Source organism: Lethenteron reissneri, chromosome 66 (genome assembly GCF_015708825.2).
Source record: "Lethenteron reissneri isolate LAM-NWPU_2019-01 chromosome 66, ASM1570882v1, whole genome shotgun sequence".
NCBI classification, from domain to species: domain Eukaryota; kingdom Metazoa; phylum Chordata; class Hyperoartia; order Petromyzontiformes; family Petromyzontidae; genus Lethenteron; species Lethenteron reissneri.
The window spans coordinates 2,931,634-2,950,787 of record NC_083844.1 but is presented as its reverse complement, the minus strand read 5'-3'; the positions used below and the strand labels follow the sequence as shown (position 1 = coordinate 2,950,787).

Genomic DNA, 19,154 nt, shown 5'->3' with positions numbered 1-19,154 from the left:
TCAAAGAGGGGCACCGTCTCTGCCCTTGTGATTTATTGCTACCACGTGCTTCTGGAAGACAAAGGCGGTTGGGAGGCTCTCTCTATGGAATACATTTTATCTTGGTCATGTGTGATTGACCTATTTCGCCTTGTATCTCTTCTGGATGACCCTTGGTCTAATACTTCCCAAGTATTATTTGGCCTATCTAGATTTGAAGCTTTCGTGAGTGCAGGAATCCATGCTCTTTGGTTATTTTGGTAAAGTCACGTAGATAGAAAGATACGATACGAAACACTATATGAGGTGAATAAGAGTAAAATAAGGTAAGTAATAATTTAAAAAAACCGCCAATGTGGACTGCAGTCTATAATGTTGATTTGTTCTTGTTGCTAAGTTTCGAACTTTTACGGAAGTAAAAAAAAACTCCAGTTGTAACGTCCGTTTGCCCGGTTCTGTGTCTGCGTTTTATGCCCGCACCCCCCCCCCTTGCACCGGGTTTGATTACATTGTATGGCTCATCTCCAGCTGCCTTCTTGTATGGCTTGTGAGGGCAGCGGGGTGAGGGGTGAGGGTGTTTTGTTACACCTTTATTTTGTGCCTCATGCTACACCCCGATTGATTATTATTAAAATATATTAGCAGAATTTTTCTTAATATAAATTTTGGAAAAAGGCCTATATATGTATACAATAAGACCATCATGAACATGCTCGGCGACAATATCATCCAGCCCTCGTCGAGCCCCTGGTCCACCCCTGTTATGCTGGTGACAAAAAAGTATGGGTCTCTGCAGTGATCTTCGGCGATGCATTCCCTATTCCCTGCATTGATGACACCTTTGACAGCGTCACGGGGACGCAGTATTTCTCCACTCTAGATCTGGCAATGCAGGTACAGGCAGGTGGAGATGGCAGAGGAGGATCGGCCAAAGACTGCTTTTACCACCACAATGGGACTGTTCGAGGTTTGCGTTGTCCTGTTCAGACTCATTAATGCACCCGTGACATTCCAATGGTTGATGGAGTTAGTGATACGGGGCCTGCAGTGGGAAAAGTGTTTAATTTATCTGGATGATGTGATAGTGTTAAGTAAATCCCGGCCCGAACACTTGTCCAGGTTGTGGAGGTGTTCCAATGACTACGAGCGGCCCACCTCAAACTCAAGCCGCGTAAGTTATGTATCATGCAGCACGAGGTGGGATACCTCGGGTACCAGGTCAGCGAAGCAGGGGTGCGAACCAACCCAGAAAAGGTGTGCTCCGTGGTGGAGTGGCCGCGGCCAAGGAATGTGACAGAGATCAGGTCGTTCCTGGGACTAGCCATTTATTATCGTCGGGTTGTGAAGAGATTCAGTGAGATTGCACGCCCACTTAACCCTACTCTCTTCCCCCCAGAACCTCTACAGTTGGATGGAAGCCTGCCAAGTGGCCTTCACCACCCTCAAGGACCATCTCACCCATTCCCCTACCTTGGCTTTCCCTGAATTTTCCACAGATTCCATCCTGGACACTGATGCCTGCAGCATCGGATTGGGATTTATTCTGTTATACCAGCCAGACTCTGAGTGGGGCTGAGCTGAATTACTGCGTGACCCGGCAGGAATTGTATGGCGTGGTCTTCGCATTCAAGCAGTTCCAAACATACTTGTGTAATGACTCTCAGACAACTCGAACTGTAGAGGGTTGATATTCTATGATTCTTTGGGTAAAGTGGTGTAGGTAGAAATAAAATAAAATAATAAAGTGAATAAAAATATCACGACATTTCGATCATAACACAAGCGGTCATCATCAGGTAAAGGAGTCGGCCTCTAAAGGCAATCTGTTTATAAAGGTTTGGGGATGGCCGTAGTCCAAGTGTATCAACAGCATCAGGAGTGCCAATGCAACAACAATGCCAATGTAGCAGAATGCCAATGCAGCAGCACATCCCTGCACCTCGCTCCACACACCACACTGCTGACGGTTTAGGTTGATAGACAAGAAATACAAGTCAAGTCATGACCCAAAGTGGTTAATGACATCCTTACAATGATTGCTGAGTCTGTAACCTTCCTCTCGGTTGAAATTGTCTCTGTGTCTGTATATATTGATGGCTTCATGAACGAATCCTTGTTGATAGCCAGGAGGCTTGCAAAATACCATCGTCTTACAGAAATCAATTTCGTGTGAGCCAGCCGCATTAAAATAATGATCAGCCACGGCAGAAGTATTGGTCCTACCGTGTTTCAAATCTACCTTATGTTCACGGACACAGTCCGAGACATGTCGCTTAGTTTCCCCAATGTAACTGCTGCGGCAAGATACAGCTGAGTTTATATATGCCAGGATATTGCTTGTCAGGAATCTTGTCCTTCACAGATGTGATCAGATCACGAATTTTACGTAGTGTTAAATCGGACCTGGATCTTGTGTTTGATCATGATTTTGGAAGTCGTTTTGGTTATCCCTGCTATGTATGGCAGGGTGAGGGTTTTGATTGGATCCTCAGATGGCTCCTTCCTCACCGTTGGGGTGATGGCTTTGCGGATTGTGTAGTCAGAATATCAATTTTCCTTGAGAGCTTGGTGTACGTGTTTGAGTTCACTAGATAGGTGTTCATGGTCGGATATACAGAGCTCTATCGTGTAGCGTTTTGATGAGGGAATTTATCCACTCTACGCCCATGCTTGTGGAAGAGCTACGTAGATGACACGTTTGTCATCTGGCCACATGGCCAGCCGGCTCTAAACCAATTCCTCAACCACATCAATTCCATACACCCAGCCATCAAATTCACCATGGAGGCAGAAAAGGATGGCATGCTACCTTTCTTGGATGTCCTAATAAAAAGACACTAGATGGCTCAATGAGCTATTCTGTCTACAGGAAAGTTACGCATACTGAAGCCTACCTAAAACCTGATTCGTACAACCATCCATCCCAGAAGAATTCCCTCATCAAAACGCTACACCATAGAGCTCATTGTGTCCATCCCCAAACCTTTAAAAGCACCTTGCCTTTAGAGGCTGACTCTTTTGCCTGATGTCGACTGCTTGTGTTGCGATTGAAACATCGTGAGATTTGTATTCACTTATTTCTTTTCCTATCTATGTGACTTTACCAAAAGAACCATGGAATATGAATTCCTGCAGTCATGAAAGTTTTAAGTCAAAGTGTAGAGGGTTTCTTTATTTGTTAATTAGGGCACTTCACGCAGATAGCTTGGTCAGGGATGGCATGCAAGTAGCTACAAAGCGAAGACAGCGATGACAGAAAATATGCAAAAACAGCGACGATGCAAAGACAGTGATTGCGTGAAGATTGTCGACCCCAATCCCACGGCAGCCCCTCGCTTCGCCGCTCGCCCCCTTGTATCCCCGGCGTGGCCTTACTCCGTAGCTGGCCAAGCCCCCGTTTCTCAAACTACTACATCTTTGTTGCTTAATTACTCGCTCATATGTGGACAAATCAGTTGCGGGTTATTAAGTTCCACAATTTTTAGAGCGATGTCGTGTGGACCCTGGCTTAATAGTCTCTCTACTCACATAAGCATTTCCTTTGCCTGATGACGACCGCTTGTGTTGCGATCGAAACGTCGTGATTTGTTTTATTTTATTTCTAACTACGTGACTTTACCGAAAGAACCAAAGAGTAAGCATTTCCTTTTAGCGGTTGTGAGCTAGTTGATGGAATTTCCACATTCCAACGGAAGGGGCCTGTCTCGCCTTAGGGTTGCCACCTCTACTGGTTTCCCCGGGGACCATTGTCTTTTTAAGGTAGCTGTCCTGGGAAGCCTGCAAGTCTTCATTAAACCTTCCCATGTTTGTCAATTGCGTATTCATAATGCTGAACGTGAAACAATGCTTTTACACAGAGTCCTCTGCCCACGACATGTCCCATCTCCTCCACAGATAGAAATCCGAGCCTCGCCAAATGAAGAGTGACCACCAGAGTCATGCGAAGAATAATCAGCCCTCTGTGAGCATGATGCTGCATGCAGGTGAACAGCCGTCCAGGTACAGGGTGGTGGCGTAAGGTGTGATGCTGTTCAGCATCAGTTCGTCCAGCTCCTGAGTTCCACTTTCCATGTCATGCACGGTCGTGTAAATGATCTGTGCACACACACACAAATACAGATATATAATGCAATGCCACAGTTTCGTTCATTAAGTTTTGATATGTGATGGTTGGCTACGTATATTGCGAAAGAAGTTCAACATAATATGTAGTGACACCCGACTCAGGAATCTTCAACAGTAGGAGTCTTAATTTCTTCCAGCACGAAACGCGATCTTCAAGGAGTCCCTTCACTCCAAGCGTCCCGAACTTCCTAGCATCCCATTTATATATCCATCAAGCATCTTTCCCCAAGGTTTCTTGACCTGCTTTCCCTCCAGCTAATCAACCGTCCTCCCTTTCAATGATCCTCCGTTTCCCGCTCTTTCCATTTGTTTTTCTCCTCCAATCCCCTCAATTCCCTGCCTCAAACCAATCTCCTTTCCGACCCGTTAAGTTCAAATCAGAGGGCTTGTTTTTACTTCGTAATCATTATCCGTGCTACGTGGTGTCCACCACGACAGGTGAGTATCGTTGGAAGTGATACAATCTCTACACATAGATGAGCCTAAATAAAAATGTGCCGCAGTGGCGAAATGTCATTTCCCGTGCCTAGTATACAGGAAGTTGTGCGTTCAACCGCGACCCTGATGTCTTTATTTTTAGTTTAAATGCTCTCCCTGTGATCTTATGGAATTTTATTCTGATCCTCCGGTTTTTCTCTGCAAATTAATAAACATGTGATTAGATGTAAATTACCACGTGTGACTAGGTTGCCTCTGAATAACGGCTAATAGCTGTGGGCTTTACCTGCTAAATAAAATAGATTAGTTTAATAAACTGCATTATTTTGGAGAATATAATAACAAAATCAATGTTATTGTATTCTATTCTTGTGAATAGCAATATGGTCAGGAACTAAATATCGAGGTCTGCTGGCCATAACAGGTCTTCAGGAGAGAGTATTTTTGCTATTCCAGCATTAAAGAAGCGCAGACGACAGTGGTTTCCGACATGGTCCATAAAGTTGCATATCCATAATTGCTTGTCTTTAAATGCTGCATTCATAAAGGCGATGTGCACATCAGGCTGTTGATGTTCTTATGATACCGTTAGTGGTTAAACTTCTGTCTTCAAGGAGGAATGTCAAAGTGAGGTGTGCAATGTTTGGGTCTCAAATTAGCTGTTTATTCTAGTGTCTGCGCTGTGCTACTCTGTTCACCAGCATTTTCCCAGACAAAATTAATATCCAGCCATGAACATTTCTTTCCAATTTGTATCTCTCCACATAAAATTTTAAAAATAGAATTTTACACATTCCATCAGCCTGTATGGCCTGTTGGCCTTCATGTTGTGAATCACATCGGTTAAACATAACCTCACTCTGGAACGGTTTCAATATAAATCTATAACGTTTTCTTTGGCCAGATTGATATATCAGAGATGTACTTCCTGTTGAAAACACTACACCTTTGGTATATGAGATGGACAGACCAGGGTTAATGCAATTATATAAATTACAATTGATATATATTCTTGGTTGTGTTATTCATAGGGTAATGAACATACATAATGTGCATGCACAACGATGTTTAATAATCTTAGATAGGCCTTTTTTTGTTCCACCACACTGAGGAAAGAGAAGCCCCAGTAGTTGTTACAGATCACCAGAGCACCTCCCAGTTCTGCAGAAGCCACCTAACGTTCCAAGCGGTGACAATGACGTAATTTCGTACAACACTTAAAAAAATATATTTTTACCAGGTAAGGCCCACTGAGCTATATAGCTCTATTTCAGAAGCAACCTGACCACAAACGAAAGCTAAAAAAAGTGGCTTATCACTTGGAAATTTAAAGCAGCCAACTACTATAAATGGATGTTTCTAAATGTGGAGGGAAAATACGGGAGGACCCAGAAAAAAATCCACGCGACCACAGGAGTACATGCATACTCCAAATTTACAGCAGGCGTCAGTGTCGGGATCTAACCCAATACCGCCTTTATACCAGGCAAGGTAGTTAATATCTCGCCACTGTGGCGCCCACGGTGAGGTCGACGGCATGGCTCGGTTTTTGCAGTGGAAAAAAAACCCAACCTGGCGCCTCCTGAAACATACCGGGCTGGCTCGGCACAGCACTGGCACATCTCAGCTGTGCTGTGGAAGAGAGGGAATGCAGACATATGCCGCTCACCCACCTCGTCATACAGCTGCAGCTCGCCAATCTCTGTGGCCCATCCTGGGCTCTCGTGTAGGCTAGGAAGGGAAGCGCCCCTCGAGTCACCGTAGATGTCTGTCACGCTCGTAGGAGCCCCATCCCTCCTCCTCCTTCTCCTCCAGCGCAGCCAGGCAATAAGAACCACAGCGACGATGGAGATAATGATTCCAGCTATGCAGGTGGACAAGATATAATGGTATATGCTATGGGTATGGCTTTCCTCTCTGGTCGTCACCCTATGATTGACTGTTGTCAAGAAAGCTGTCACTGCACCTGCAAAACCAGAGATAGGCAAATATATTAACATTACTGGAGTTGTGTTATGTACGTGTATGTTGAATTTCTTTCACACCGTACGTAGTCACTAGCGCTAGTTGGAGGTGATACAAATTAACCATTACGTTGAGGTGTTCACTTGGAAATCCGACATGGCAAATGTCCACAATACATAAGAGGTTTTTGGGTGAGATCGCGTAAATATATAAATGTGTCTAGATTTGAAGTTTTCGTGACTGCAGGGATCGATACTCTTTGGTTCTTTCGGTAAAGTCACGTAGGTATAAAATGAAATAAATTAAATCACGACGTTTCGGGCGCAACACAAGCGTTCGTCAACAGGTGGGACAACCACAGCAAGAAACAATTGCTGAAGTGGGCAAAAGGGCTGCTGTAACAAGAGGCTATATAGGTAAGAGAGGGGGAGGAGCTCCTCCCCCTCTCTTTACCTCCCCCCCCCTCTCTTACCTATATAGCACCCCCCCCACCCCCGGCATTTTGCCGTGCTCGCCCTTTAATCCCTTTCGCCTCCCTGGCTCCTCCCCCCTCTCTTATCTATATAGCCTCTTCTTACAGCAGCCCTGTTTCTTGCTGTGGTTGTCCCACCCGAAACATCGTGATTTTATTTATTTTATTTTATACCTACGTGACTTTACCGAAAGAACCAAAGAGTATACACGTGTCGTTAAAACCCGCCAATGTGTTGAAATTTAACATTATAAATTACCTGCAATTGGTTTCAATTAGTGGTTAGTACTCTGCAGCACACATCTCACAACCTCAGTTCGACTCCAGACCATCGCCAACATCAGTGGCAAATAATATGAGAGTGGGTGTTTCCATATATATACACATTTATCGATATACCCAAAGACCGAGCCAAGATTATTCTTCGACAAAACTCATTGATTGATTTTAAGATCGATATTTATATACCATCCCTTGCAATGAAGGATGATTGTCTTCCATATAAATTTGGATTATCTGTGGGTCCTAAGATGGCTGAAGAGACCGATCTGGGATTGCCAGATTCTGCTGCAGGTCGGGCACACACGTGTGTTCAGAAGTAGTGGTGGTGGTTAGAACTGGATTCGTAAGTCGGACTGCAGCTTGCTGTTTCCGCCATTCCCACTTAAAATATATGAATATAATATATATTCACGTGAGATGAATAATACATTCTGCACTCACACAGAGCCGTGCAAAGCTTCGTCTTAGAAAACCGTCTTTGGAAGCAGATATCCCAGAGCTACCGCTGAGTTCTTTCTTAAAGTGGAGGGCAGCGCTTACCCACCCATGCAGTGTAAGGTTCACTACACAATATCGTTATATCATCATTATCGTTCCTGACATAATTCTTCGAAGTTATAAGCTGTCATAAAATAAATACATAAATTTAATTAAAGTACTACATTAATGACACTTATCTGCTTAATTAGTCCTCTGCTAAACATTAGCCCCAGTAATTTATGGCTTGGCAGTCGTGTGAGCCTCATCAGTTCACGAACCACTGCCCTATATCTCGATTTCAACTTATTCTACTATCGATGGAGCTTGGTTATAGAACGGGAGTATTTCCTAATATATATTATACATGCCAATTACATTATCTTGATTCATCTACACATGATAATTTTATGCGCGGGCACGACCAACTCAAGCTCCTTTGGTGGGGGGGACGGCCCATGCCAAGTCGCATGCCTTCGCTGGGAGTGAGGGGGACATTTTCTTTCGCGTGAAAAATGCTATAAAAATACACTAAACGCTGAGCTTAAATCTTCACTGTGTGATATCCCCCCCACTCCGATGTGTGCAGTTACTACTATATACAGTCGCTAGATGCTACCACTATATGCCATAGATATTACTGCAGAGCGGCCGGAGAGATCGTGGCTGGGGGGGGGGGGGGTCAGGGGTAGCAGCCCAGCCCCAGCCTGCCAAGGTGCCACCTCAGCCGACTGGACAATCTAGGTGATGCCGCAGGCTCTGCACGGCACTAGGCCTCACCACGCCACTCTGTCAGGTGAGTACGTTGTGCTTTAGAGTCGATAATTACTGATAAAGAGTCAGCATGTACTACTGTAGTGATAGCAGGTACCACCACAGGCGGTATGCACTGCTATAATCATAGCAGGTGCCACCACAGTATGCACTGCTGCAGTGAAAGCAGGTACCACCACGATAGGCACTGCTGTAATCATAGCAGGTACCACCACAGTCAGTACGCACTACTGTTAGATTTTGAAGAGTAGTTTAGAAATATTTATAAGACCCCGGCAACGCCGGGTACTTTCCGCTAGTAAGGAATAAATTGGGATACCCAGAGAACACCCACGGCTACGAGGGAAGACGGCTCGGCAGTTTACGCAGAGGAGTTCACGGGCCCACTGCGGCCAGCGGGAGTTGCACGAATCCGCAGGATCCAACAGCCATTGTTTTGTGCCATCTTTGTGATTTATACAAAAGCCACACGTGACGAATGAAGATGGCGTTGTGTTAACTAGGAGAGTGTCAGCACACGCCTGCTGCTTTAGCAGTGGAAAGGATCGGGTCACCGCAGTGGCCTCGAATCAGGGACACTTCACCTCACTTCTCCACCCACAATCACTCGGGTCAGTCTCACTTGGCTAGACATTACAGAGACCTCACCTCCCCACCCACACACACCCGGATCTATCTCATTGTAAGCTCAAATGAGCAGGAATACTTAATGTGTGTACAAGTGGAACAGTTGTCATTTTATTGCTGCGAGTAAGCTCCTGGCTGAATGAATGTTATATAAAGTGAATTAATTTAACCAGGTGAGAACTCAAGAGACCACAAGCAAATGTTACCCGGGTTACAAAAATGCAACCACAATAAAATAAAGTAACAACAATGAAGCAGATATAGCAAAAAACAACTCCGCTAAGAGATAAATCTTGAACACTGCACGAAAATACATCCATTTTAAAGTAAAACATTTCCTGTAACGTAAATGGTCTTGGATAAACACATTTAGAGCAGGCACTGGTGTCAGAATGTTGTATTCACAATTTACTTGCAGGTACTTGTGGTATACAAGATCTCCACCCTTGTCTTATAAAAATCTTTCTCATGATTGACTGTACATGAATAGACGCCGCTATCATTGAGGGTGACTCTCTTGATGGTGATGGAGCCATTCCCCCTCTTCAAGTCTCCAGAAAACTCCACTCGTGAAAATGATTGCTGAACATAACAGGGAGGATTTAATTCATCGTTGCAGAATACGATCTGTAAGGACAAGAGGTGTGTGAAATCAATCAAGTGTATAAACACTGAGTGAGGCATGAACAATTATGCATTTCGATATAGTGATAGGGACCAATTGAGGTACATACATGTTCCGATACGTCTAGAATTGCATTCCTACCCAAGTTATTTTTCCACCAAGCTCTGTTGGGTCGCGTTGAAGTCTGTGAATTTTCACTGACTGTGCCAATGCATGCCTGCTTTGGGCACATTCGTTGGCGCAATCATTCAAGACAGAGGTGTTGTATCGAACGAGTTGTTGCAGTCACGGGTGATGCGAAGTTGTTGAGTCAGAGATTGATTTTCCCAATATGTGTTATAATGGGACCGATCCTCGTCGTCACAAAGCACAGTTGTTAGTTCTGCATCAATGCAATGGCAGATTTTATCTATGACCTCGACTTCAACAGCAAAATTGATCCACCGAATAACCAGCGATTCAAATGAAAGTTTTCACACTCACAGTTTCTGCTTTTCCCAGGATATCCGTTGCTTTGTATTCCCAACGTAGAGAAGACCCAAGCGTGTTGTTCACTCTGAAATGACATGCCAGTCTCAAATCTTGTCCTTCCATCAGAGTCAGATGAGCCATCTCTGCGTTCACGGTGAGAGACATAGAGTGTGTTTAGAATTCAATCAATACTGTGCTTTGAAATGTATAAACAACACAGAGAGTTGAACTGCAAGGTTTTGTATTCGCTCCACTTCTATTTACCGTTCATCTGTTAACACATCGTCACTTACGTTTAGTCTCAATATACCTTTTCCTGGTCATAATAATAATCTCAACGTGTAACGTGCACGAGAAGGAATCACAGTGCAGGATCACAGTGCTGGATTACATACGTGCCTAGCCTACGAAAAGGTTATATAAATGCATGTTAAACTATACCATATCTCCTTCATGCACGTTGTGTAATAATGGGTTATAATCCTTTAAGTAGTTTAACGATTCTTAAAATAATATTTTTGTTCTTTTAATATTATAAAATGTTTGCGTGTAATCGTTGTTTGTCTTTGGTTGGATTTGTTATTTCAATTAGTGTGTATATTTGTACAACAGAGTTGGGAAATTACACTTAATTATCAACATAAGTATTTACATCACTAACCTACTTTCTCTATACATGAATAAAAATAACTTTTACACATCATATCAGCCGCACACACAGACTCCTGAGCATGCATCATTTAAGTAGCATTGATTCAAGTCAAGAAAACTCTGGAGCGACATTGAAATAGTGCATCTCTTCAGCAGTCAACGTTGCTTGAATCAATGCTGGTGGAACTGCAGAGCTTATGGGCTAGGACATAATTTAAGCAAACCTGATTATGCTGCTGATGAGTGACTGTGTCAAAACTGGTGCAGAGTTTTGCTTGTCTTGAATCAATGCTGCTGAAGTAATGAACTGGTAAACGGCAGTGTGTGCGGGTGATGGTATGTATAAGAAATGCGTTTATATGTTTGTTGTATGTGGAGAAACAGATATGTGAAAGATGAGGCAGACTACCCGCTGATCTATTTTGGTTTTTATATTCTCCAAAACGACCGCTCGTGATGACTCTTCGCTATGCAAAGAGGTGGATGAGATTGTGAGCGAAGGATTATCGAGTCATTGTTGAAGGGAGGTTCTGTCTGTAAAAGATGTGGTTCCAGACATACAGTACCGTGGCGTCTACAAACTAAGTTGCCTCTGTGGTAGCAGTTACATTGGAGAAACCAAACGACATGTCTCGGACCGCATCCGTGAACATAAAGCAGACTTGAAACACGGTAGGACAAACACCTCAGCCGTGGCAGATCACTGTTACAATTCAGTGGGCTCACATGATATTGACCTGTCCAAGACAGAGGTTCTCTGCAAGCCATCTGGCTACAATGAGAGATTCGTTCATGAGGCGATCCACATAAACAAACAGAGACAATTTCAACCGAGAAGATGGATTCTGGCTTAGCAATCATTGGAAGGACGTAATAAACCATTTCGGATCTTAACTGATTGTGTTCACGTTTACGGTGACTTTCAGACCGCGTTCCACTCACTGGCATTGTATTCTCCGCAGGGAATGGATTCTTTGCTCCGCTGCAAGTTTCCTTTCACTACTCTCCCATTGACATATTTCGTTGCTTCCTCTTAGTATCTTTCACACGACGGTCAATGGTACAGTGTATAATAACAAATAGTATAAAATTGATATGCTTAATACAATGCACAAAGTAATATATAGTATCGTAATTGTATAGTGAATATACAGCAGTGTGATATACATTAGTGTGGGTAGAATAATACATAGTGTAATATTACAATGTATAAGGTGGTTTATAGCAATACAGTATATAATTGAATTTTGGGTTTTTCTATGGCAGTATATAGTATGGTGTAGACTCGTGTGATGTAAGAGAATAAAGTTTAGATGGAAGCATATTATATTTTTTTACGACGTAGAATTGTAATGTATTACTTACTGTTAGTAACTCAGCGTATTGTAGAGTATATTTAGTATACTGATGATACTATGTAGTTTATACTTTAGTAGTTTACGTGGTGGTTTTAGTTACTGCAGCTACATACTATTAACACTCCTTCCCTTAATTAATGCTACCCCTATCCCCTCCCTTTGATGCTGCTAATCCTGCATAATGCACGGGCATAAGTAGTACTAATCACATACCTGCATTTCCCATATCCCCTCCCTTTGATGCTGCTAATCCTGCATAATGCACGGGCATGAGTAGTACTAATCACATACCTGCATTTACCATAAATATGCTAAATTCATCTTGATATGAAAATTATTTTGTCAAGGCGCCCTTCCCCCCCCCTTCCAACCCAGCTTAAATATATGCTCCAAGCATGGTGCTGTTTCATTCAGATGCTGTCGCCTCGACAGACCTGGTTTTCACCTGAGGACGGCTGCTTGCGTTGTGGCCGAAACGTCGTGGGAATTATTTTATTATGTTTTATTTTTATTATTTTATTACTTCCCTTCTACGTGACTTTACCGAAAGAACCAAGAAGAGGTTTACAATGTTGGAGGCAACAAGACTAGAAGAGTCTTGCGGAACGCCAGAGCGGATGGTTACGGAATGGGAAGAGAACAACACTCCTCACGGTGATGGGAGCCAGACCCACGACTCGTCTCTTGTGAATTGAACCCCGACCGTGGCTACGTAACCTTTGATGGCATAAAGCAAAAGAGGGGAAAAAAGGAAGCTCGCTCGGGTCCCCGACCACGTGGTCCCCCGTAGGACGGTTTACATCGCCCGGAACGCTTCCAGCTTGAGACGCGTAACTTTCAGCATGCAGAATGAAGAGTCACCTCGGTCCCACTCAGGGACCCGCCCTCGGCCCTGCCCGCCTTCCCAAACATTCTCGTTCCCTCTCGATCCTTCACAAGAGCTCTCTCCGGACACGTGATCACCCCTGAGTCCCCCACACTTGGGGCCTCCTGTATGGACATTCCGGATTACGTGTTTACGGGATCAACCAGAATGCCATGGCCCGGGGCAACTCTGCCCCTGGGATCCGCACTATCCTAGTGCTCGCCAAGCCCCGCTAGGGCTGGTATTACACACAGCCACCCACACGGTGCTGTCCACGATGTAGGAACATCGAACGGCACGACCCCTCCTGGGCCGGCACCATGCAGTGACATCCCTGATGTCACTACATATGTATTGATCCTGGTGAAATCCCATGAGCTTCAAAGCTATTTTTCACAGATGTCCAGTAGGGGTGGGTCAGAGCATTATAACAAAAAACAATACAAAACCACGATAGAAGTACAAAGTACAGGAAAGTAAAAAAAAATACTTCAACAAAATATACAAATAAAAGTAAACTTAATTTTTTGCATCTTACCAGGTAAAGGCTACTGAGCTGTTAGCTTATTTTTCAGAAGGGGACCTGGCCATCACAAATGATAGAAGTGGCAGTATAGCAACAGTAAGCAAATCACTAAAACATAAATAACCAAATACAAATAAAGTATATACGTTCAAATTGCATAAGTACAATAATTTCCCAGCTTGGACAAGGCAGCAACACCCAAAAAACAGTCCCAGACACACCGAGCCAACACCACACAATAGTAGCTCCTCAATACAACGGCACATTGACATTAAACGAGAGGTGATACACGGGTAAAGCTCGAAGTTACAAACCACATTACAAATGTGGTTGTATCCAGAACTGATCTTCCACTCCAATATATTTTTGAAGGAATATTTACGATGTTAAGTGAGGAAACAAGGTTGTTCCCAAACTTTGGTGCTGCAATGCCAAAGGCTTTGTTACCCATTCCTAGTCTTCTTGGGAAAGTTAAAAGGCAGATGGACGTCTTAGTTTTCTTGGGTTTGACAATGGGTCTTGGGATTGACAATGAGAGGAAGAGGATCACGTGGATCAGGTAACGTAGCGCAGGCTGAAGCCATCGCAAAAAGCCGATTTACGTAGCCCAATACAATTATCCATTTTAACACGGTAATTGATATCCATTACAATGTATCTGTACACCTTACCCCCCCCCCCCCCCTTTCCTCTGGCCTTCGTACCTGATTGGCTCGCAAGTGACCACATCGTATGTATCCCTCAATTTAAGACCGAAACAGGAGAATTTCTCGAAAAATCTCGATATCGTCTGATGATGCTAGTTGTAATTACTGATGAAACGTCGTACTCCAATGGTAAATGTTGTGGGTTTACTCTCCAACACACCGGTGTGCTGAACTAGTAACGAATTGGTGGTGACGGGTTTAACGACACATTTATATTGACACGATCGAACCCAAAAACGCCTATTATGGGTAATGATCCATATTTTGTGTATGTCGTGGACCCTTCTCCACCTGACTCCATCCAACGATGCTTGTTGAATTCAGTCACATTTCCCAATAAGATTTGTAACTTTGATCCATACTTATATATCGATAGTAACAATTGAATGTGCCATTGCATTGAGGGACTGCTACTGCGTGTTCTTGCCTTGGTGTGGTCTGGGACTACCTTGCCTAAGCTTGCAATTCGTGTTGATGAATCGGAGTTATATATACATATTGTTATGTTTCAATTCATTGTATATATTTAGTGACGTGCTTATTTTGGTATAGTTTCTCGTGTGTTTGTATTGTGCTGTTGTAACTTGCTGACCTCCCTACTGGACATCTGTGAAAAAAAGCTTCATGGCTCATCGGAGTCTAAATAAAATTCTGATTCTGAATAAATATGACACGTGATGAACAATCCCACGTGCCAATGTATGACTGCATCAGCACGACCATGAATGATGTTGGAGAGCGAACCACAAACATACACACATTTGACAGTTGTCAGCCGACATTTCGCTGGTAACTGCCAGATAATGGTGGGTTATATCTAGCAGTGAAACGTCGGACAACCCAATTGTTACGTGTGTGTAGATTGCTCTTCCACAACACGTTTTACTTGCGCGGCGATAACCTGCACATTGGCACCCCCAAAACCAACTGTGGAAACTCCATATTCCTATGGACAGGCCATAAAATTACTCAACTGCACAGAGAGGTGAATACACAGCAACAATGGTGCTTGTGCCCAGATAGGTCACGTGGATTGTCAAAGGCTTTCGCTGGGAGGTGGTCGCATGACAATAAAATGACAAAGATCTCCCGTCTAGCCTTAACAGACTGTTGGGGTAAATTCTGATCACGATTAGCACCACCTCCGGCACACGAGAGGGCGCGTTGGTCAATACCATGCCCGTGTTCACACACACCACATCAGGCCCTCAGGAATGGCTCGTTCGAGTTAGGGTATACACCCAGGACCTGTTAAGATATTAGCTATCTCTGTGATTGATTGTGAGCGGGAATCGAACTTGGGTATCTGCCGGGTTTGTTGCAGAGTGCAGTGTTAACCACTGTGCCACCGCTCCCCACAAAGACAAATATCCCCCGTATATCCTTAACAGTCTGTTGGGGCAAGTGCTGTTAGCAGGCATCAATGAAGATCGGCAGGATACAGGAAGGGGGTGGGTGACCAGCACCACGTCCGACCGTCTTTGTTTCCCCAGTGGCAATTTTTACACATCGTACATAATCACAGATACTAATGTAAGGCTGAGTCGACCTAGGGGAGGCCCCAATACCAGTTCAGATACTCGTCCCTGGTGCTCGCCGTGAGCAGGAATCTAACTCGACGGGTTCGTTGTGCAACGCGCTAACTGCTGCTCCAACGCTCCCCACTCATGCACACCTACAAGTTTGCACTGTGTACATGCAGCAAACACACACGAGGCCACATGCAAGCTACAGAGTCCTCCAAGCGTACAGCCGATAGACAGGAGGGCGACCACCGCAGAGATGGTCGATTGAGGTACGGATATTTGGTGGCATGTGGGAGAGAGATGTGTTCACTCATCAGTGGATTGATCATGGCTGGGGATAAGAGAGATGCAACGATACCATCTGATGCGGCAGGTGATGCTGTCGATGATGATAATAACGTTACTGATAATGAGTAATATACACAGTTAATTTAATAACACTCATGTTCGAAGTTTAAATATAAGGCAAAGTGACTTCCTGATTAATTGAGCAATTAAATATTGGCATTCATCTACAGCGTACATTCCCTGCAAATCCAGTGGTGAGAATGTTCACGTTCCTATCTATGGCGGATCGGTTGTCGATCCAATCCATCGAACAAACGCAGAATCACTTCCACCAGGGGGTCGGCAACCAAAAATAATAAGAGACTTTTTTTTTATTAAATCGGTAATAACCCCCCTTCAATGTTTCAAGAGGCGCAATGCCACTGCGTGGCGAATACGAGAGAGTGGTGGTGCTTAATAAGTAACGTCACGAAGCGGCCCTTGAAGGGCCACAAGCGGCTCCGGAGCCGCAGGTTGCTGACCCCTGACGCTTTGCACCAAACGGAGAATTTAGACCAACCAAGATCGCTCCGTGTGAAGAGTGGATATGCAGAACCCACCTGTACGCACAGGTAACACCATCACGACCATCACCATCATCCCCGCCGTCATCATCATGGCTCACGGTTTCCCTTGGCGCAGCATTCGTGCAAGCGAACGCATGGGGCCCCCACGTGAACGGGAGCCTCGCTGGTGGCAGTCCCTGCGACGTTTTCTACTTGCGTTGAGGTGACGTAAATTAAGGGGTTTGCTTTGGTAGGGAGGCTGCCGTGAACTCACTTCTGGTCGGTCTGGCTCATGGAAACAACAAACTATAAGGGAGGTAACGCGGGGGAGGGTGAGTGGTAGGGGAGGGTTGGGGGGGGGGTGCAAGCTGCGCATCGATCGTGGCGACACGAGTTTGATTCCCCCTCACGGCCAACACCAGCGACGATTATCTGAACAGGTCCTGGGCATTTCCTAGGTCGAATCAGCCTCAAATGAGTACCTGGTGCAAGACGTAAACGTCACCACTGGGGAGACAAAGGCGACCGGGCGTATTGCTAACTGCACCACCCCCCTCGTGTTCCATGTTAGCCTTCATAGGTGTTCGCTAACAGCACTTGCCCCAACAGTCTCTGCAAGGCTATAGTGGAAATATTTGTCTTTGGGAGAGGCCGGGGACGTGAAGGGTAGAGGGAGGGTGACTTGGAAAAAAAATGTTCCCGCAAGCCAAATGTTTCCACGCAAGATGCAAAGTGGCGATAACAATCCCCACATGCCGTGGTGCACGGGTAGACGAGATAAAGGTTGTTAATGCTGATAGCGAGTCGGCTCTCTGCTGCCCAGTCTACAGTGGAGTAAAGTGATGCTCGGGTTAGCAGCGCACCTCTACTCTCGCGATCCCTGGAGGTTGCCTCCTCATTCCAGACCCAAACATCATCTCGCCATCTCCTTGCTCTGACATTCATCTTCCTGGAAGACACGAGGGGAACCATCAACCGCACCAGAACTTCATCATCACCAACACCAGGCCAATGCACACATCTCCGTCATAGACACAAGTCTCAGCAGTGCGATTGTGGTATTCATTTAAACATGGTTCTGGCACGATGATTTTGTGATCGTTCTGCACACCCTGCTACTGTCTCACTGCATCCACGTGTCTTATGTTACTGTAGTGACATAAATGGAGTGGCTAGGGCATGACAGTTTGGGTGACCCCGAGAGGGCACGTGACCGGATGAGGTGGCAAGGGGGGCCCAAAAGGAGGGGGGAGGGACACGTGATGTAGGGGCCAGAGTCTTCGGGAAAGATCTGGAAAAGGTGCGTGGCCAACAGTAGAGCCCGGCCACGCTGCGGCCCATAAAGGCCGAGTCGCGAGCCTTGATCAGGGCTGTTCTCTGGAATCAACCCTCGGTGCTATGTCTCTTCGATCTTCGGTCTTCACTCGGCAACGTGGGTCAGTCAGAATGTTACTGACTGACCCGGTTATGTAGTTACCCCGTTGGGGTCTAGTTAACTTGTGTACGTTTAAGTAGTACCCCTGTCGAGGCCGTGTAATAAACGTGTTGCCTCCAAGTTGAAGTGTGTGCCTCCGTGAAGAACACTACATTACTATTGGTTCAACTCTCTCTTGACTGCCCATTTATTTTGAGGGCTCCTCTTACCAATCAATTACTTTTGCCAATTAAGGGCTCCATTTGCCAGGAGATTTCACTGCTGCAGCTCTGCCTTACTCTTGGGTAGTTCCAAATCCCTGACAAGGTCTTTTAGTTTACCTTGTGTTATGAGGTGTGGTTCAGAGGAGGATGGGAGAAAATCTGGGTCATGTGACCTTGATGGTTCAGGACCAGAAGTTTAATCCTCTTCCTCGTCTGACTCAAGTGAGAATGATTCTGGTGCATCAGGAACCAGTAGTCCTTCTCTGTGGGTTACTGGGCATATAGCTGATGGAATGCTTGGATAATGCACGGTCCACTTTTTCTTCTTTGACACACCTTTCCCCACTGGAGGAGCCATGTAGAAATAACAATTGCTGATATGATCTGTTGGCTCTCTCCAAAGAATTGGTACTGCAAAAGGCATATATTTCCTTTTCCTGTTTAACCACTGGCAAAGATATGTTGCACAAGTGTTACAGCATATGTGTGGGGCCCACATCATGTCGTGATCTCCAATTTTGCAGCCCTAAATAAAGGTGATAGGCTTTTGACTTAAAGCTTTTGTTACTGCAGGAATTGATATTCTTGGGTCTTTCGGTAAAGTCACGTAGACAGGTTCAAAGAAATAACAAAAAATAACAAAAAACTACGACGTTCTGATCGCAACACAAGCAGTCGTCTTCAGGAAAATGGGGGGGGGGGGGGGTAGCTTCCAAGCAAACTGTTTATAAGGGTTTGAAATGGGCGTAGCCCAAATGTCAGCAGCCAATGATAATGTAAGTGGTAGGCAGCCAACCCGACGGTGGTTGGTTTTC

At 44.8% G+C, this 19,154-nt stretch overlaps 1 long non-coding RNA gene across 1 annotated transcript; it reads right to left on the bottom strand.

Moving 5' to 3' along the window:
• Window positions 1-9,562: 9,562 nt before the first annotated feature.
• LOC133359959 (uncharacterized) lies at window positions 9,563-16,951 on the bottom strand. The gene is made up of 3 exons (XR_009757200.1): window positions 16,756-16,951; window positions 10,248-10,378; window positions 9,563-9,766 (listed from the first exon to the last, which is right to left on the bottom strand). It is a non-coding gene; the product is annotated as an uncharacterized LOC133359959 (long non-coding RNA).
• Window positions 16,952-19,154: the final 2,203 nt, after the last annotated feature.